General features: G+C 39.6%; 1 long non-coding RNA gene across 1 annotated transcript; it reads left to right on the plus strand.

Moving 5' to 3' along the window:
* Nucleotides 1-11633: 11633 nt before the first annotated feature.
* Nucleotides 11634-14653, plus strand: LOC140341389 (uncharacterized). The gene is made up of 3 exons (XR_011922865.1): nt 11634-11713; nt 11895-11936; nt 13525-14653. It is a non-coding gene; the product is annotated as an uncharacterized lncRNA (long non-coding RNA).
* Nucleotides 14654-20905: the final 6252 nt, after the last annotated feature.

Raw genomic sequence — 20905 nt, forward strand, 5'->3', positions numbered from 1 at the left:
AATTTTGAAAGATTCTCAAACACACCAATATATGTTCTGAGCGAGTTTCTCAAAAATTCGGCTGGTTCGCCGAATTTTCCAAAAAGATGTGCTTTGATCCAAATTTTTTTTCAGCAAATCGCGTTAAAAATGTCTATTTCCAGGCTGCAGAGAGCCTTGATAGTGTTTTAGTACATTGCCCCTGATTCATCATTAAAATCCGCGATCGCTGGAAGCGCGATAATACGCGCGACCAGCGATCGCGGATTACCGCGGTCCGGGACTCGAGGGCGCGCGTACAATCGCATCCTGAATCTGCCGGCCGGATTTCTGCCATGCGCAAGTGGGGTCGCGAATCTGCCAATTAAGGCAATTACATTTCAGCTGCGCAATTAAGGAGGATCTAAGCACAATGGTGAGATCATAGCAATCCCCCCCCCCCCGACAGAGGGTGACTGAGGTGGCGGCAGCAGCATGAGGCGGAGGCCACAGAGTGGCACAATGACAGAGTGTGGAGGTTGGCAACACCATGAGGAAGCCATAGGGTGGAACAATGACAGAGTCTGCAGGTGGTGGCAGCATCAGGAGGCTACAGAGTGGCACAATAACAGAGTCTGGAGGTGGCAGCAGCAGCATCAGGGGGAGACCACAGAGTGGCACAGTGACAGAGCCTGGAGGTGGCGGCAGCATCAGGAGGCTACAGAGTGGCACAATGACAGATAACTGGCTTGTGACGGCCAAGCGTTCATAGCAACGTCGCCTTTGATCCTTTGAAGTCAGCTTTTCTTATCATTGTGAAGCAGAATTCACCAAGTGTTGGATTGTTCACCCACTAATAGGGAACGTGAGCTAGGTTCATTCAGCACATTCAGCTTCTGCACCGGGGATGAGTGCACGCATACTGTTATCTCTTGGCAATCGCTTCAGTGATCGATTGCTGACGGAATGACTGACGAGGAGTAGGAGGAGAAGGAGCATCTGGACCAGCAGAAGATGGAAATGTCATACAGCTCCCTTCGGCTGAGGTGGTGGAGCCTTGGCTGCTTGAAACCTGGTGCGTGCCACTGGGTGATGCAGCGGTTGCTACGGCAGACTGGACCACCACATCAGAGCCACGGTTCTCCAAGGCCACTTCATGGTGACGCTGCATTTGTTTCACCTTCTGCCCACATATTGTACATATGGCCATGTTAACCTCCTCCGGTGGCTTAACAAAAAACTGCCACACCACCAAGTAGGTAATTTTCCCCCCAACACTCTGCACTGACTGCATGTGAACCCCTGCACCACTACTTCCCGGGCAGGTGGGCTGATGCGAAGCAGGTTCTCTACCCCAGGCACCTTTGACTCCCAACCTCCCACTACTTCCCCCTGCTGACTACCAGCCATGCTATCACCTTGCTGGCTCAGCCGCTGCCTCTCGGGCAAGCTGCCACCCTCTTCTCCTAAAGATGATGATGAAGCCCCTTCTTCACCTGGCTCCCAAGTGCGATCGGCTTCATCATCATCGAGTAGTGTATGCACGTCACTGATGTCCTCCTCAACGGTCTCTGGGTCAGGAGCCTGACCGCTTGCAACACCACCTCCCACGCCACTCTCCGCATCATTACTTGCCTGCCTAGCGGAGGAAGCGGTGGATGTCTCCTCCAGATCTTGGTTGGGCAGTAGCTGCTGACTGTCCTCTACTAGCTCGTCCTCGCTGTATAGTGGAGCTGAGCCCACAGCATACAATACTTTAGTAGATGAGGGAACAGCAAAGGACAGAGGCAGGTCGAGGACAGGCAAGGGCACAGGGCCTGCTCCTGGGTTATGCCATTTAGGGGTTGTGTCTGACGAACCTGATGAACACTGATGTCACGTGGGATGAAGTGGATGACTGGGGTAATTATTCAAAAATCTCTGGGTTGCTGGTCAAGACACGACCGTTGACACCAGGAGCTCAGGTCTCTCGCTGCACCTCCTGCTGACACGCCCCATTACTCTGCTGTGACCTCTGCCTGCTCCAGAAACATTTAGGCCTCTGCTACTCCTCTGTGCATGGCCTGCCACTTCTCTGTCTGACATACCTTTACTTGAACTAAATAAATTAAAAGCAAATTAAAACACACCTAAAAGTGACAAACATATTTTTATTTTTGTACAGAAATAGGCCACTAAATGCTTTTACCACAAATAACTGCAACAGTGAACTGCGTAAATATTTTTCTTTTTGTACTCAAATATGTCACTAAATGCTTTTACCACATATAACTGCAGAAGTGAACTGAGAGTATATTTTTCTTTTTGTACTGAAATAGGCCAATAAACGCTTTCACCACAAATAACTGCAACAGTGACCTGTGCATTTATATTTTTCTAGATATATAATTTGCTGCAATGACAGAGCTGTATAATGGCTATTTGGATTCCCAAAAAATCTTTCCCTGCACTTGTAAGATGCTTTTCCAGCACTGTCCCTAGGGCCTTCTGAGGTCTCTTCTTGCACTAACATGCTTTGAAATGATTCCCCTCTGTCCTTTCCCTGCACTTATAAATTGTTTTTGAGTTTTTTTTCTCACAATGAGGTTCTCCTAACATTCCTAGCGCATGCACATGTCTCTCCCTGCACTCAGAATGCTGTAAAATGTCTTAATTGAAGATGGCTGAGGCTATTTATAGGGCTGTGACATCACAGGGCTGGCTGGCTGCTGATTGGCTGCATGCATGGCATTACGGGTCATCCTTGCCCCAAGTTCCTTGCCCCATTTGTTACCACTAATCGCAAGGAAATTCGGATTCGTTGCGGATTGAATTCCACTTTGTCAGCTTCGATTTGCTCATCTGTAAACATTATTAGGGACCGAGCTTTCCATGTAGATAATTGACTATGTACATTATATTTGCTTGTCCATAAATTCTGTCTATTTTGTGCAGGTGGAATATTTGCTTTCCAGTCTGAGAATGGAATCCTTGGAGGATCTGTTTATTTTGATGAATTTGTACTAGTTCGGGCCAACTCTGTAATACAGTGGATTTTTAAAAATACTTTAGTTGCACAGCTTTTACCTGGTCACCCTCCTGCATGTATTGGTCAGTACGTAGGAAGATGCAGCCTGTCTAAAAATGGAACTCTAAGACTAGATGATCTGAGATATACAGATGAGGGGACTTACATCATGACTACACAACATGTAAACAATACAATTATAAAAGGGTCTATCTATAGGCTCAGAGTCTATGGTAAGTATAAGCTGGACATCTGATTTTAAAATGTCAAAACTCTATTGCTAACCTAATTAGTTAAAGCTCAGTTTCACGAAAACTGCTAAAAAAACAGATGCAATTCATATACATAAGCTAAAAAAACTTACCAAAGAATGTCCTATTTCTGTGAATCCAGTTCTAAAATTACTACACAGCACAAGACTGCCTGCAATGAAGGGGAACTGATCTGATAATGGAGAATCAGTAGACTAGTGAAATCCTAAAGTAGTAAAATCCCTGATTTTTGAATAGGCCACTTAGATTTCCCATCCTACTCTGCACTGTCTGTTTCCCCAGTATGCACTGTGTGTGCCCTCACCCTCAATCTGCTCTGTGGCCCCCATCAGGCAGGTTTGTGTGTCCTACCACCCCCAGTCTGCACTATGTTGGCCCCCATGCTGCTTTGTGTGTGTCTCTTCCCCATTTCTTCTACACTGTTTGTCCCCCCTGTCTGTATTGCATGTACAGTCTACACTGTATATGCCCCACAGTTTGCAGTGTGTATCACCCCCCATGCAGCATTGTGCCACTCAGCCTGCACCATGTATATGTCCCAATATGTCTATGGGGGATAATAAACAGGGATTTTTTTGAGCTTCCAATGGTTCTGCGAAATTTTGGCTATTCGATGTTGTGAAACGATCAAAAGAGGAACTTCAAACAGGAGGATTCCCAGGCCTGCATCACTTGCATGCTTACATTATAAGATGCAAGATAAACATTCGTTCCAAGCTAAATTGTTACTTCAAAATCAAAGTCATAAACACAAAATTTAATGTTTTGTTTCTGTGTGCTTAGAAAGTAATTTCCACCTGGTGCTGCCTGCTGTACAGTTTGCTGCTTCTGGGCACAGCAGTTTTCTTTGCACCAGTAAGCTGCTAACCATGCAGTTTCACTGCACATATGAAAGGTAATTAAATCTGCCCAGTTAAGATTAACACACCTAGGGGAATATATCATATATGCCAATTCTTGAAGTTTTGAAAGATTCCCAAACACACACATATATGTGAAAATTTCCCTGAATGTCCAATAGTTTCACAAAATTTCGGCGAACCACCTTCGGAAGAGGAAATCAAAACAGGAGGATTCCCAGATTGCCTGGGGATCGCAGAGGATTTATCATGTAGCCCTAGAAATCCTCCTGTTCGGCAAAAGCTCGAATCAGAAGGCCGTTCTCGCTTACATTTTCGCAAAACGGGAAAGGCCCGATTTCGTTGCAAGATCGAACCTAATATTCTTGCTCACTCATCCCTAAATAGACAGTAAGCTTTGCTATCTTTTGTATTTTAAATTTTATTGTAATGACTTGTTAATGGGACAATTATTTTTTTAGGAATCAGGCAATCCTTCACAGCTCCCCCATGTTGGCACCTTGCCAGGCACTTAGTCACTTACACCACAGCACTGGTTCCTAAAGGACCAGCATTTGCAGATTTAACAGCTGACAACAGTAAGCAGTCCTGAACTGCTCACTGCCAACTCACATTTGTTTTCTATGGGGCTGCCATGGGTAGTTTCTTAGCCTAAGGAAGTTGTAAGTACACTGCTGCCTCCAATCTTAACTTAGACTTGAAAGTCTGCTTTCAGGGCTATTAAGAGGAAGGGGGTAGCACAAGGTAGCTGGTCTAAGTGGGAAAAAAGTATGAATCTGGCCACGGTTGCACCCCAACTCCCTTTCCACTGAAACCCAAATCAGATACAGGTACTTGTGCTACTGACATTTAAAACTATATTATTGTGCTGCTCATGACATGATGCGTCATCTCCGGGAGCACAATTTCTCTTGGTAATTAAATTTAGGTGAAATGTTTGAGTATCTCCCAGGAAATTTGCAATAATAATAACAACAAATCTGCCACACTTTAATTTATTACACATTTTTATATGTAGTTGACTTTTTGCACTATAATATTTTGCAGTCAAAACAATAACTTTTGTAAATTACAGCTCCGGTCTCTTTATTGACACTGACAAGTAACACATCGGGATCATACATCTGGGCTGGGGAGGAATCTGTGACTTTACATTGCTCAGCTAAGGGATCAGCTATCACCTTTCTCTGGAATCTGAATGGAGAACCATTACCTGCAGATTCCCGGTATTACTTATCACACGGTGATTCTCCCCCACACTCCAATCTCTTCATTAGCCCCGTCTATAGGAATGATACTGGAAATTTTACCTGTGAATCATCTAATCAGCTTAGCAGTGAGACCAGCAATGCTCTGAACCTTAACTTGGCCTGTAAGTAATTGTTTTTTTTCTACATTTATTTATTTATATTATTAGAAAAACAGTTATGGCTATTGTATCAATAAGGATCTTTTTAACACCCAAAGGCTTAGTCTACACTGACTGTTTCCCCAGTGTTTAACCTGAGACTTTTAAAGCCCATGTTTAAAGTCCCCATGCATTCTAATGGGCTAATCTACACCAGGACGTTTCTGTGAAGGACTTTTCAAGCGTTTTTAAGCTTTTATGAAAGCTTCCATTGAAAACAATGGGGGCTTTTATAAACGTTTTTAGCAGGACTTTGCACTCTGGAAGCCCCCTTTAATAAGGGGACTCCCAAATCTCCACCCCCACCCTGGGGAATGAGTACAACAGTACATAAAACCCCTTACTCATTCCCTGAAAGGGTTAAAATATGTGTAAAAAAATTGGACGAGGCTTTAATGTTAAATTATTTTATTAAATGTGTGTGTTTGTGTAACTAAACTTTTTTTTTTTACAGGTTATCCCAATGACAGGATGATTTCCAGGGCTGCAATGAGCACAGCCCTGGAAATCCTCCTGAAAGTGAGGGATCGCAGGGCACTAGGGGTTAAATGAAGACAAGCCTCTCCATTCACCCCTAGGGCTCTGTGATTGGCTAAGGTTTTACGTTTTTCAGCCATTTAGCACTAGACATGAATGGGGAGACTTGTGCCCATTCATCTCTAGTGCTCTGTGATTGGCTGAGAAATAGGAAACCCTGATGACAGGTCAAGCATCATCAGGATTTCCCTTTCCTCAGCCAATCAGGGAGCAGAGCAGTCAGCGGAGATTTACTATGCTGACAGCTGATCACTCCCGCAGCACTAGAGGATCTGTGACATGTATTATGGATACAGAACACATGTCACAGCTCTTCTAGGGCTGCGGGAGTGATCAAGGGAGTGGAGCTGTCAGCATAGTAAAACTGACAGTCTCACATTTAATAAAATAATTTAGTATTAAAGTTAAGCTTTAAAACACTTGTAAAAGTGCATAAAAACACATATAAACATGGTCGGAACGTTTATATGCGTTTTTAAAATTGTTCATGTAGACCCAGCCAAAGATGATACAAACACTATTAACAGTATTCTAAAACTTGAAAGCTTGAAACTTGCTCCCCCTAACAGCAGCAAATGTGTGGTGACTGACTAGCAAAGCCAAAGTTAACTCAAATGTGGATTTTTTTTTTAATGTACACTCTGAGTACCTGCAGCTTGAGGTTTAGGTGTGTCTTTGTGGCTTATCAGTCAATTGATAAGAGTGAAGACAGTTTTATCTTGGCATTTTTAAATTTGCAAGATAATTTCAAAGTCTGTGAACATGGGGAAGGTCAAATGGCCCCGTAGGAACATTTGTTTTTCCTGTATTAATAATTGAAGTGTGGTAAGGACAACCAGTAAACTAAAAGTCTGTTTTTTAGAAATAAAAGTTTAAAGTAGAGATAGGACATTGACAATACCATAGACTGGGCTTTTTGACCTAATATACACGTTATGATTGCCAACTAAATTGACATCTTTTCCCATTTTATAGGGACTCCAGAAGGCAGTGTGAATTGCACTGCAGTACCCATTGGTCAGAATGTTGAACTTGGTTGTTCCTGGTCGGGAGGAAAACCAGCAGCTAATGTGTCCCTGATCTTCAATGGAGTGACACAGAATAATGGACAGAACAACATAACCATGAAGACCAAAGATGGTTATTTTGAAGCATCAAATCTAACTTGCTTTGGAAATCAGCTGGGAAGAACATCTCAATGCTCAGTGATATTTGGTAAATTTTTTTTAGTCATGTGTATACTGGTCTAATCCAGGACACAAACAGTAGTATTAAGAGATCAGTAATTTAATGTTATAATGCTCAGCCTGTAAATTCAGATTCTCTTTGACATCTTCACACCAAGAATGTATAAACAAATTGTTAACAATTGGTATAATTTTATTGTCTAGTGCTAAAAAATATCACTACCTAAACAAACAAGCCCCTATCTTTCCTAGGATGCAAGTTTAGAAAACTGGACAAAATAAACAAGTTAAAGTTAAGTAACAAGTTAGAGTTAAAGTAAAGGCAAAATAAACCTTAGATGCTGCTCTAATACCACAATTAGGTATTCTTATAGCAACCTTACGTAAATCCCCATGAAACTTTATAAGATATACCTTCTGTAAGCTATGCATTATATAAATTTCAGAATTGAACAAGAAGCTGGTTATGATAAGTATTGCCAGAAATAGGCAATGAGACAGATTCTTTCAAAATTTAGTCTGAGAAATATATTAAAATGTAACAAATGTAATAAATAGGTGGACCACATATTACCATATGTATGCCAGCAGCCACTTGGTCTTATAAAGCACGCACCTGAATAATCCTACAGAAAAAACAAGGATTTTTAATTGTTACTTTAGCTTAACAATAATTGTGTGCTTTACCTATGTGGGGCAAAGTAAGTTAGCATACTTCTCTTTAGGTTCTCCTATTCTCCCTTTTATTTCTGCATTAATTTGCTAGGTATTAACAAAAATGTATTTCTTACATGATATAAAGCCATTGATGCCTGGTGATTGGGCAGGAGCAATTACATAAGGGTGAAGAAGCTCCAAGCAGTTTGGAGTCTACCCTGTAAATTTATTCTGTACTCAGGCCATTGACCCTTTTGTTCTAACTGTTGGGGAAGGAAAGAAAATGAAAATGTGTGCTTTTGAAGAAAGAAGAATATTGAGAGACCCTGTTACAATCCTATAAGTTTGGTCTTAAGGAAGGGGAGGGGGGACTGCTGGAGATAAACAAAGAGACAACTAACCTAAACGGGGTTGCTATTATATCAGTTAGGCAAATACAAAAGATTAAAAATTTGCATGCCTCATCCGGGCCACACCTGGCTTCCATTCACCATCTAAAACCAGCTTTGGATGAAGAATGTAACAATGCTGTTACATAATAAAATGTATTGTTGTTTGTTTTTATGTTTCTTTCATTAGTTCCCCCAGAAGCCATAGGACATAACAACATTACCGTCACTGAATCAAAAGTTGGTGAGACTTTAACCCTGAAAGTTATCCTGGTACCTGGACTGCCAGCTGACTTCACCTGGTACTATGTAAATGCAGAACCCATCCCTATCAAAACTAACAGAAAAGTCTTAGTGGAAAGCACTGGTTCTAGCTCCAGACTACAGATCACATATGTTGCTATGAATGATGCTGGAAAATATGAATGTAGAGCCAGGAATTTTATTGGAAATCAGAGCTTCTTCTTCACCGTTATCGTGGATGCTAAAGGTAGGTTGGAATAAATCTGCCCTTCAGATAGGTGTCCTATTAACTGCAGCTATGTACTAGTTTATATGTTTGATTTTCAATTGACAGGACTTGGCGTTGAGGTGATAGCTGGTATTGTAATTGGAGGATTATTCGGATTGGTCCTTATTGGAGCCATGGCTGGGTTTTACAGTTTAAGAAAAAAAAGTATGTATTCACCTGTTTTTGTTGTTAATGCTTATCTTGGGTCTCTTCGCCCTTGGCAAAAAGTTTTAGAAGTGTCCCTCCAGAAATATAAAAATAGTTAGCATTTTATCATAACACTAATTCTTATAGCCAATTAATATGATGTACTATATGCAAGAGGGAATTTATGCTGGTATACACTATTAGTCATGTATACCTACCATATACACTCAAATTGCATTGGGCCTGATTTATTAAAGCTCTCCAAGGCTGGAGAGGATACACTTTCATCTGTGAAGCTGGGTAATCCAAAAAACCTGGAATCGATTTCTTAAAGTAATTTGCTATTAGTTAGAACAGGATCCATTCCAGTTATTTTTGGATCACCCAGGTTCACTGAGCAAAGTGTATTCTCCCTAGTCTTGGAGTCCTAATACATCGGGCCCATTGACTCTAATCTAAATTAAGGCACAAAATGTGCCTATCACTGTTAACATTCAAAACAGTATGACTGTTAATGAGTTACTATCTGTTATTCTGTTCACTGTTGATCCAGTCCTACAAGGACAACTGGGATCACCTGTTTAAAGATTATGATGATTTGCTATGTTAGTCACAACCCCAAAAATGATCTGTGTTTAATGATTTACTATTATCATTTGTCTTCTGGGATATGTAATTATCCTATTTATAGAAGTACACTTTTGATACATAATTGAGTAAAGCAAATCAATTGTAAAAATAGATAAAGTCCGGTTTATTCTTAAATATTCTCAAATATTGTTATGACCCCCCCCCCCCCTACTGGCATGCAATGTACACCTATGGCATGAAATCTAAGCTATACCTAGAATTCACCAGAACACCCCACACCTAACAGGAGTGTTAGGGTGAGTGTTAGTTGTAATCCTAGTGACTGCCAGGTTCTTTGCTGCAAATTGTTGCCAGGGTCACCCCTCAGAGGATAGCCTTTTGTGGTAGAAACAACTATAGAGTCAGATGAGGTCACAAACACACTCAAGGCAAGGTGGCATCAGTATCGAGGTGGAGGGTCAGTGTAGGCAGCAGACAAGGTGGCAGTAGCATTCAGGCAGAAGGTCTTAGCAGGAGGCACATATAAGTTGCCTTTACGATCAAGGCAAAAGGTCAGGGCAAGGTACAAGTAAGGAAAACACTAAGGAGTGTCCTTAACACTAGGTACCTGCTTCAATGTCACAGCACCGAGCAATTGCATAGCAGAGGCAACATGGCCACCTCAAATAAGGAGCATGTGCCCCTGACATATCTGTCAAGGCAGACCTTAGAGCACACACAGTGTGCTGGGGACCAATATGGCAACTGGGCGGATGGACTGCGGGAAAGTGTTGCAGGATCCTCCAGGTAAGATGATAGTGCCTCACCCCTATGACAGCCTTCATATGCACCTAGAACCAGGCTTATCCATGTGAGCATATTGGAAGGTCCTCAATACCCTGGCTGCATGGACATTGCTGGTAGGTTCCCGAGAATTGTCTTCCAGGCCAAACCCATTCCATTTGATGGGGTACTGAATGCAGCCAGCCAACCTCCCGGAGTTCAGAATCACCACCTAAAAATTCTTTATTTCCTTAAATCAACAAAGCCCAGGGGAGGTGGAGAGGAAGATCTGTACCTTTGAGCTATCACATAGAGTACAAGATGACTTTTCATGGAATCAAGAAGTGTAAACTGGACAGGCTGATCTTTAGGACCAGAGAAGGGAAAATACATTTCGTTTGCTACCAACTTCTTGAAGGGACAGCAAAATCTCATGTTCATGGTGAAAAACTATACTTAGTTGCCTGGCTTAAAATCAGTACAGCCCCCCCCCCCCCATTGTTGGCCTTTCTCTTAGTTCATGCTGTTGGTGGAATTTGTATGTATGCATGAGAGACTATCATTCAATATTTGGAGAAAACTTCCGTGAAAGCTTCCGTGTAATGATGCTCACCTGGCCACACTGATAGCTTGCAGATGGCTTGAATTTCAAGGCTTTTTTTCAGGGCCCTGGATAGTCAGGAACAGAGAATAATGAGCCAAAGAGGAGGGGGTTTAAGTAACAGGTGGCAATGAATCGGATGACCAGACAAGATGTAGGGTCTTGTGGTCACATAGTCTATGGTTAATTTGAGTGTGAGTCTAATTGAGTTTTTGAGAAAGTACAGAACACTTGTGCGAATTCGTTCTTTAGGGTTGATATATTATATATGAATACAAAAATGGTGTCTGAGGGCAGCTTTATTTCATTGGTTGTAAACTGTGAAGAGCTGACTCTTCTTTTCCCTGACTCTGAGCAGGTAGATGGTACCTACTTTTCGATAGTTGTTGGTTGCGTGAAAAATATAGTTGTGGAAAACACAGAACTGACTCTGATTCTCCAAATAGCAAATGAAGTGACAACTAGCTAAAGCTAATATATACAAAATTAACCAAAATTTTATTGGCACTTAAAAATGTAAAAATCCTACTTTATTTTGACATTTTCCTAAATAGTGCATTAAAACCAAAAATGTAATTTGCTAGCAGTTATTTCCTGTGATGTACTCTTGGGGATTGAACCACCAACTCTTATGTACATCAATGAGCAATTAAACCCAAATGGTCCAATGATATTATAAAGTGTTAACAAAATACTTTTTGGCCACCTTTAAAACATATGATGTGATATAAAATTTCTTGTCACAGAAACTGCCAAGCCTTCAATATATGGAAACGAAGACTCTGTACTTCCAAATGTGTATGAAAGCACCACGTCTGTGATAACGGTATGTTTCCCAGAATCCACCTGTGATCATTGTATAATAGTAGAATAATACTTTTTATTTTGTCTTTAATTTTAATCACAACTTTCTAACAGTGACCACATTTTAAAGGTGTAAATTCAACATATGTTCCCCATGTCAATGTGTAATGAAAATAAATATATTTCCATATGTTCTCTTACAGACAGATAGAAAAGATGCAACACCAGAATCGAGTCCATATGAGGTAGGTAAATCAATCTACATAGGGAAAAGCCAGTGTATACAGATATTATTAATATATTTGGAGCCTATCTGACCAAACATCCTGCTTGCACACACCATTGATGCAGGAGCAAAGGAGATCAAGCAATTAGTTGTATGTGCTATGCTCTGCAGCATCCCCAGTTTTCTTTTAGCCATGCATTTTCTGTAGCCTGTTATCCTGATTGTACTTTATAGACAGACTGACTAACTGTGTGGGACTTGTGGCTCTGTTTCCTAGACCTGCTTCCCCTGGACTCTCCTGTACTGTGGTATCTTTGGATCACCTGATAACTAACCCTGTACTGTCTGACTTCCCATCCTGTCCCCTGTCCTGCCCTTGTGGCTTCCAGGTCCTCTATCAGTCTTTTCAAGATGACATCCTTTGTAAACAGAAGAAGGGGCAACAGTGTTCTAGAACTATCCTCCCAAGACTGAGCGGGGGCTTGCTATAAGCAAGTAGAATCCGGGGATTGACGTCTGGGGGGCACTAGTAGTGGGCCAGGGTCTTAGAGAGTATACGGAAAACATCAAATCATTTACAAAGCTTTTTAAAGTGTAAATGTATATTACATATGATAGGTGTGACTTATACGTAAATCCTGCTACTATTCCTTTGTCTATTCAGCACACTGTTAACTGGAATAATATCACAGAATATCTGAGCTAATTTTTTAATTAGTTTCATGTTGGAATATTTATTGGAAGCTAGATATTTAGAGTTGGGTTAGGGTTTATCTTAATTTAGGAATAAGACAAAAGTAAGTTTTATTGAGATCATTTGAGGATTACATGGGAGGGCTAGGGAAGTACAGGAATACGTAGAAGAAAGGCTGCTATTGACACAAAAGAAAGATGACACCTTTAGTTTTTGTAAAATACACTTGTACAATAAATATCCTATTAGGGTCTGCATGCTCTTTGTTTTGCTACCAAATAAATAAGAAATAGATGAACGATTTCATGCACATTTGCTAGAGAAATGTGTGGCCAGACAAAAAATGTAATAAAAATAACTACTACCTGAAAATATAGTGGCTTGTTTTTTCTGCTTTGTTCAATCTATAAATGAAGCCTCCAAATCATGCTATTCAGTAGTTCAGGTCTTACCTGAACTAACAAGTGTATAGATATGTGTAAAGCCTTGTACACAGGCTGAACATTTGATCATCCACTTGTATCCACTGTAGAACAAAGAAGTGCTGTATTGATATCACTGTTCTAGTCTATAGAGTAGGACAAGGAAAGGACAAGTAGGATGGGCCCTAATCCTGATGTGCCATTCCCAACAGTGATCATTTCTATCAGTTATTTCCATCAGTCATTTCATCAAGGAGTATCATAAATAATCATCATAGGCAAGAAACCCTAGCTTGTGTACAATGCTTAAGACAATAGCATGGACAACAGTATGTTCATTTCTTCGTGGCATGGGTTGATATGAATGCTGTCATATACTTTGAAAATCCTGTGTAATACCTAATTACTATAGGAACAGAAATAATGGCATATATTTATGTATTTCTAAAAAAAATTTGTTTAATGCTTGTTTATTTTTTATTTTTTAACAGCAATTGGCTTTCCAGAATACAACTGTATACAGTTCTCTTAAGTGCGGCCAAAGAAATTGAATATGGTAGTATTATTGGGCGCATGGCACAAGTAAAATAAAATGTAAAAAATTCAGTTGGAGTAGTTGTAAAAAAAAATCAACATAGTGTTTGCATTAAACAAAGTTGAAAAATTTGTCTTGAAAACTTACATAAAAACTTTATAAAACTACATGCATTTTTAAATTTTTTTGCTTTACTTGGGACATGTTTCCATAGATCTGCCTACCTAACCAGCTATCAATGCTATTTTGGTGGCAGGCATCTAAATGCTTTAAATTTTATTGCAAAAAATAATGTTGGTATTTTCAAAATTTTATGTTGATCTATTTACATATAAAGTGATCCATATTGTAAAGAACATGATGAGCTCTATTTCCTGTAGTCCCATTCAGGAGTTGTTTTTAGGGGAGTGAGTGCTCCCTAACTTCTACTGGTCCTGTGTATCCTAGATGTAGATTTCCATTCTTGACATAGAATCTTCCCTTGTTGATAGCACTATACCCTGTTGATGCAGCATTACTGCTGTTATAGGTAAAATTTTAAATCATTAGCTTGAAATCATTATCAAATTTGTGTTCCAGCGTGGTGTCACGTCATGACATCCCGAGATCTATTGAGAAGGATGTGATAAGCAGTCAATGTCTTATGCTATTCTGGGCGCACATGGATGTCTGTCACATACCGACGCTTTTGAAAAGCATTTATGCAAGCAAGATTTTAGTATCATCCCTTGTTTTTAAGGAGGTTAGTTTATTTCATACATGACATTTTCACTGAATTAATTACTTTATAAAAGGAAACACTAATAGACTTTTTAAAGCCCGCTTCTCCGGATATAGTTATATGATCATAGGAACGATAGAAAATATATACCAAATATGATACTTTTGGATTATTTGTTTGAGTTAGTGTAATCTTTATAATTAATTTTCACCAACACTATGTTTAATCAATGCCAACCTATAATATCTAGATCTTAAAAACTTTTTGAGCTTCACTCTCCCAAAAACATTTTTGCTTATTGTAATAGACCATGCAGTCTTATGCACATAGAAATAAATTGATGTTAGCCTCTTGCCACAAACCTAATTCCTTCCTCTTGCCTAGTGATGCTTTGTTATCTATGGATGATAATGTTTGTCTGTATTAAGTAAAATATGTAAAATGATTTGTTTCTCTTTTGTTTCATTTAATATAGATTTATATTTATATTTTTGTGTCTAATGTTCATATATTGCTCCGTTATAGAATTTGCATGTTGTCTCCTGATGAAGAAAAGATACAAGCCTGTGTAATGTGTGTAAACTGCAAAGACATTATCATGAGAAAACCTAAGTGATCCAGCAAATGTGGCATAGATTTCTTTAAACTTACTTCCTTTTAGCTAGCAGATGTTTCCAATTCTAAACCAGGACAAAGAAGATATTAGTAAGAATTACTGAAAATTCTGTCAAATGTGGTAATGCAATTAGTCATGTAACCACAAATGTATGAAAAGGGTCCATAAACAAACAAGGGGGTTGTTAAAATGGGTATTACAATAAATGTGATATTCCCCCAATTCTTAGCCAAAATTATGAATGCAAAAAGGAGTGTATAGACTCAGATCCTTTGCGAATTTTTTGGAGGAAAATGATTTGCCTAATTTAAAGTAGGACAACCAACTTGTCAATAAATAGCATGAAACTGTTAAAAGGAGGATATTTTGATATTGATAGACTGATTGATGGAAGGTTTCTCTGTTGGACTTACCAAATTTGTTTGAAAAAAATAGCATGAGAGTACTGACGATTAGAGGACAGGCGTTCCCCTATTCCTGGAAGAATTGGTGGATTGATCACCCACCATGGAACATGCCACATCGTTGGTTAAAATAATAGTTAAAAAAAGAGCAATAAAAAAAACTTTATCCTACAATGTGGGTGTCTTTGTTTCTAAGATTTATTTAACCCTTTATGTTATATAGGTAGGGGGGTACATTATTACGTACCTCTGTACTTATTCTCTGGGGCTTGGAGGTGGACACCTGGGAGCCCCCTAATAAAGGGTGCAAGAGTACAGTGTATAAATTAGACCCTCACCCACAGACTATCACAACACTGGGTCATGTTGTGTGGAAGTGGTCCTCCCTCAGTGATGGTCATTTCCACTGCTGTTGGGCACAGGTGGGGGTCTGCTATTTTCAAAAAGAAATAGGCTACACACTTTACTCCCCCTTTTTCTTTTGGAGAAGAAAGGCCTTTTATGGATAGGAGAAAGGGCACACACGATCACTGTCCCATTTCCTATACAGAAAGCCCCCTCCCCATTAAATTGTCTGGTTTAAAAAAATAGAGCAGACCACATGCTGCAAATTCTAGACTGAAACTCAGAACTCAGACTGTTGCATATAAGCATGTTGTGTACATCAAGTAGGATCTATTTAGCAGGTCTCCTTATGCTGCACCTATTGGATTTAAAATGCTTATTTTGGGTGGATTACTAAAGATTGCCAGTTTTAGGCATCTGTGACATTATGGGGGCTTCTAAATCTGCTAACAAAAGGTGAATTTTTAGGCCAAAATAGGCAAAAAGTGCAGGTGTATAATTGTAACTAAATGATGCAATGACTGTTCCTGATCAGTCACAAAGAGTTTTCCTCATTGTTGCTGGAACAGTATATATTCATTTATACATTATACAATATGTAATGTTGGTAGTTGTCAAAGTGGTACTTTTATTGTTTGGTATCAGGAATAGGTAGCTGAAACAGGTCACAAATCCAAGAATGGTTCATTTTAATGAATGACAGTCGTACATTGGGGGAGACAACACCATATCTTTTAGATATGACACTCAAAAGTGAAATCTTGATTGTCTGCTGCTGGTGCTGCAGCTGAAAAGGTTGTCCTCAGGTGCCTGCACATTGTTTATTCATAAAAGTAGAGTTTTGCCTTCCTTTTCGAACAGCGGTCACCTACCGGTGGTGCACAAGAAAACATTGGTGGTTCGCGGCTCTGGCTGGTGCACCCCCTAGCACGGTCAGGTTTCATGTGCTGAATTATGGGACATGTTGAATTAGGTGTACCTGGCTGTCCACACCACTGTGACCACACCACTCTGTGTTTACCTACATTTTGTATAGCAAAAGAGTCATCATCACACACAATAACAAACATGCCTATAAAAGAGACACTTGATAAACGAAGGGCTGTGTCAGAGCCTCTTTCTTTCTGCTATCACAGGTGGTGGTGTGCATCGTGGTGGTGGTGCTGCGGCTTCCCGCCTGCTACTAACCATAGTCTAAAGAATTTTTGGATCTGGATCCAAGAGGTTTAGTTTGAGGATGCATAGCTGCTGGTGTTTCCACTCAGCCCGCAAGCTGCAGCATCACCTGCCTCCCTACCTGCCGTGAATTTTCCACTGTTTTGGGCATTACGTTTATTACAGAAAACTGGAGTTGTGCACAGAAACTGCAGGGGATGCGAATAACAGTAGATAATTCATGGCTAAAGGGAGACAGGTGATGATGCAGCTTGCTGAGCAGATGGTCTGTGGGCAGATCCTAACAGTTTGTCTCTTGTGAGGCCCTACTTCTGTTGTCAGTTTCATTTCAACCTGATGATATTTTCAAACACATGAACGTATTTGAAAATGATCAAACTATGAGAACAACTAATAAAAGTTATTAGGAACAATGGGAGAAAGTTTGCTTTGTGTTTCTGGAACAATTCACAAGTCCACAGTTACCCTGACCTGCAGGAAGAGAAAATTTGACCTTTGAAAGTACTATGTGCCTGTTGTCAATGGTATTTCTTTTTAATTCTATAAACTGCTGCAATGTCATCCCATCTATTTTAATAAAAAAATAGCTATGTTTATAGCTATCCTCCTGCCAACTACCAATATCTTTTTTTCTTTAAATCTTTCTAGACCTATCTCACCAGATAAACTGATGCAATGTCTGTCTAGCTTTAAAACTATCAGTAGTTGTGAATTAATGTCCATTTGTACAACTTTAATGTGTGTATCCAGCTGTCCCTATCAGCTAATTTCAATTCTCGCTCTCTTACTAGTACAGCACCACAAAATAGCAACTTGTGCTTTTGGGCCTTGTCTACTAAAGAGGACTGCAGTGGCATCAGCCCTTTGTAAAGACTCAGAAAGGCTTGCCATATCGCCACCTCTGTCATCACACTTGGGAAATATGAAGGTTGGTGTGGAACTGAAATATTTTTTTCTGATCCAAACTTAGAGAATCAGACATTCGGTCAGTGTTTAGGTCTAGCAACTGGCTTAAAAGTCAAAGCAGGCTATGAAGATGTTGTCATTTGAGAGGGTCATATGCTCCCCCAAACCTTAAAGCACTGGCTATGGTCACCATTTGCAATTGAGGCAGGTGAGAAATTTTTTGTTAGTATTAGGAGTTTAGAGATTTACCTTTACATAGTGCTGTACACTGTAATTAGGCTAGATTTCTTTCCATTAACAGGCTGAATAGTTTATGGATATGTTTCCTACATATTGGTCATCTAAGGAACAATTTAAAAGCTTTTACAAACACCAGATATACTAATCCACAGCCAATTCTTTGTCTAAGAAATCTTCTGATAGAAATCAGACAGGCCTGCAGATACTGGGTCAAAATCTGAATTCCACAAACATCTTGCACCAATGCATTGACACCTAGGTAGTCATTAAAAATGTTTAAAAATTGAAAACTTAAATGAAATGTCCTAAATGAAAAACATCTCAGCTAATAAAGATTAAGCCATCTGGTCTCGGTGCTTTATTCTTCTTTGTCTGTTGATAGACCTATGTTGTTGCACCATCAGGATCCATTTGAAGTTAAATTAGTACTATGCTTGTGATCTATATTATTATCCAGTTTTCAGATGTATATTCAAAACCTAAATGTTTTATAAAACACTTTCTTTAAAAAAAAAATCTAGTTTATGCCCTGTGACTTTATGACTAAATAAATGAAAGAATTTCCCAATACTTTTTAACAATCAGCAATGCCACTGAATAAGAAGATACTGTTTAAATAAAAATAGAAACAAAGAATGTAAAAAATAAAAACAAGGAATGTAAAACAAAATGTATTTAAAAGTGAAACATTGAATAGAAAGCAGAGATGGAAACATTTATTGGTGGGCTTTTTAGTGTGTTATTCCTTAATTCAGGTAAGCATCTAAAATATAGGCTTTGTTATATAGTCATTTTTTGCACAATTATGAAAGTGTCCATCCTAAAATGTGTTTAGGTTTTGGAGAGTTAGAGTTAGGAATATGGGTTCTTTCTTATTGCTATTTATTCCCCCTTGGGGAGGGATCAGGACAGTAGGTATAAATTTCCAATGCAGACATAGGCCGCAATTAAAAGTTAAAAAGAAATGTCTTACCTTACTTTAAGTTACTGGACTCAACATTTATTCCACACTTTGTGTTATGTCTGCATTGTATTGGCTGTAATGATGAATGATGTGAATAAGGAAACGTTTACTGGTGTGGAAATGCCAACTGTCATCCTTGATAGGCAGTGGTAGATGGCAATTGTTGTTAAACTGAAGACTGGGATAGCATGTTTTTTAATGTAAAGAGGGTATCTTTTAGAATAAATATCACAGTAATTCCCTGTATTACTGTAATTTAAAGCAAAACTGTGGGTAGCTATGAAAGTGATCCTATACTGAAAGAATTAAAAAAAAATGACCACACTAACTTCCTTCTAATCTGGTGCCTTGAAAATACACTTAAACCTCCTCAAAACCTGTCCCTTGCACTTCCTCTGTGGGGGGGCTACAGCATCTTTCTTTCTCCCCGGTGTATGCTGGCTGTAGCCACCCTCCCCTGAAGATTACCATCAGAGACATAACTAAACATATCTACTCATACAACCACATCCTGCAACCCACAAAAGACATCAAATGCTTATCACTCTAAATAGACAGCGCTGGTCAACAGAAGAATGCTCAGGAGCATTTCACATGGGTAGAAAAGGATACAAAGAAAAAAAACCAGTTTCATTTTAAAACATTTATTCTTTTGGGTGTGAACAGAATTATAACGCAAATGCCTGGTAAAACAAAATTTTATGAGGAATTAGAAAAATATGTAAGGTTCAAAAAAATATATAAATAACTATAAGTGGAATAAAACTTTATTTGCATTTGAGAGGTCTAAATGTTGCCATTACATTGAAAACTTTTTAAGGATCAGCAAGGAAATAAAAATAAAGGAAATTAAAACAAAGATGATTGCTCGGCTGACAGTAATCTTGTAACCACTGTAATACCCTCTCAGCTGCACACTGTGCATTGATTTTTCAGCACATTGAACAACAATCTAAGTACCAGCAGGCTGATAAAGGCTGTAACAGGCCCAAAGTAGGTATGTCTAGTACTTTTGGTTCACTAGCATAGGCTAAATAGGGTTTCTGGGTTTTTTCTGAAAGCCACAAGACAAACTCTGGGTTATGATGATCTGATGATTCTGCAATCTAATACTTTGTATGAAAATGATGGAAATATGAACACTATTTCTATATGTTTCCCTGGACTTAGTTCAGAGGTCAGTCAGAAGCTACTGTCTGTCCTATATAAACAAACAACACAGTCACTAAAACATAGGCATCTTACAGCAGTATGTTCTGTAGACAAAGATTTGATACTGCTGTTCTAAATACCCCACCTATGTGTTAGCATGCCCAGGAAGAAAATACAGACATGGACCGGTTGGGCAGAGAACCCACTCAACTCTTCCCTGACCATTTCCAAAACCCTAAACTGTTTGTGTATTTTCTCAAAACATATTGGAAAGTACAATATGTACAGCTCTCCCCCAACATTGTTCATTGACGGAAAAATTAACAGGGAGGACCACTGTCATTTTTTATAGAGGAGATAACAGTGGGGTGCCTCCCCTCTCCATCGAAATGGACAGCAGTGGAAACAACCATCAATACCTGATCTTCTCAGAAGACTATAACCTAACAGGTTTAGCCTTTGAAACCATAAAAAAAGAAGTCATGGTGTAAAATTTATATCTGAGTTTGTTCTGTATATGCTGTGTTCTGAATGCAGAATGTGGACAGCTTATTCCCTTTGAGCTGTGTGTGTTCCCACACTATATTCATGCTATGTATACCATGCCCCTGATTCATCATTGAAATCCGCGATCGCGGGAAGCGCGATAATACGCGCCACCCACGATCGCGGATTACCGCGGTCCGGGACTCGAGTGCGCGCGTCCACTCGCATCCTGAATCTGCCGGCCGGATTCCTGCCATGCGCAATAGGGGTCGCGAATCTGCCAATTAAGGCAATTACATTTCAGCTGCGCAATTAAGGAGGATCTAA

Source organism: Pyxicephalus adspersus, chromosome 11 (assembly GCF_032062135.1).
Source record: "Pyxicephalus adspersus chromosome 11, UCB_Pads_2.0, whole genome shotgun sequence".
Taxonomy (NCBI): domain Eukaryota; kingdom Metazoa; phylum Chordata; class Amphibia; order Anura; family Pyxicephalidae; genus Pyxicephalus; species Pyxicephalus adspersus.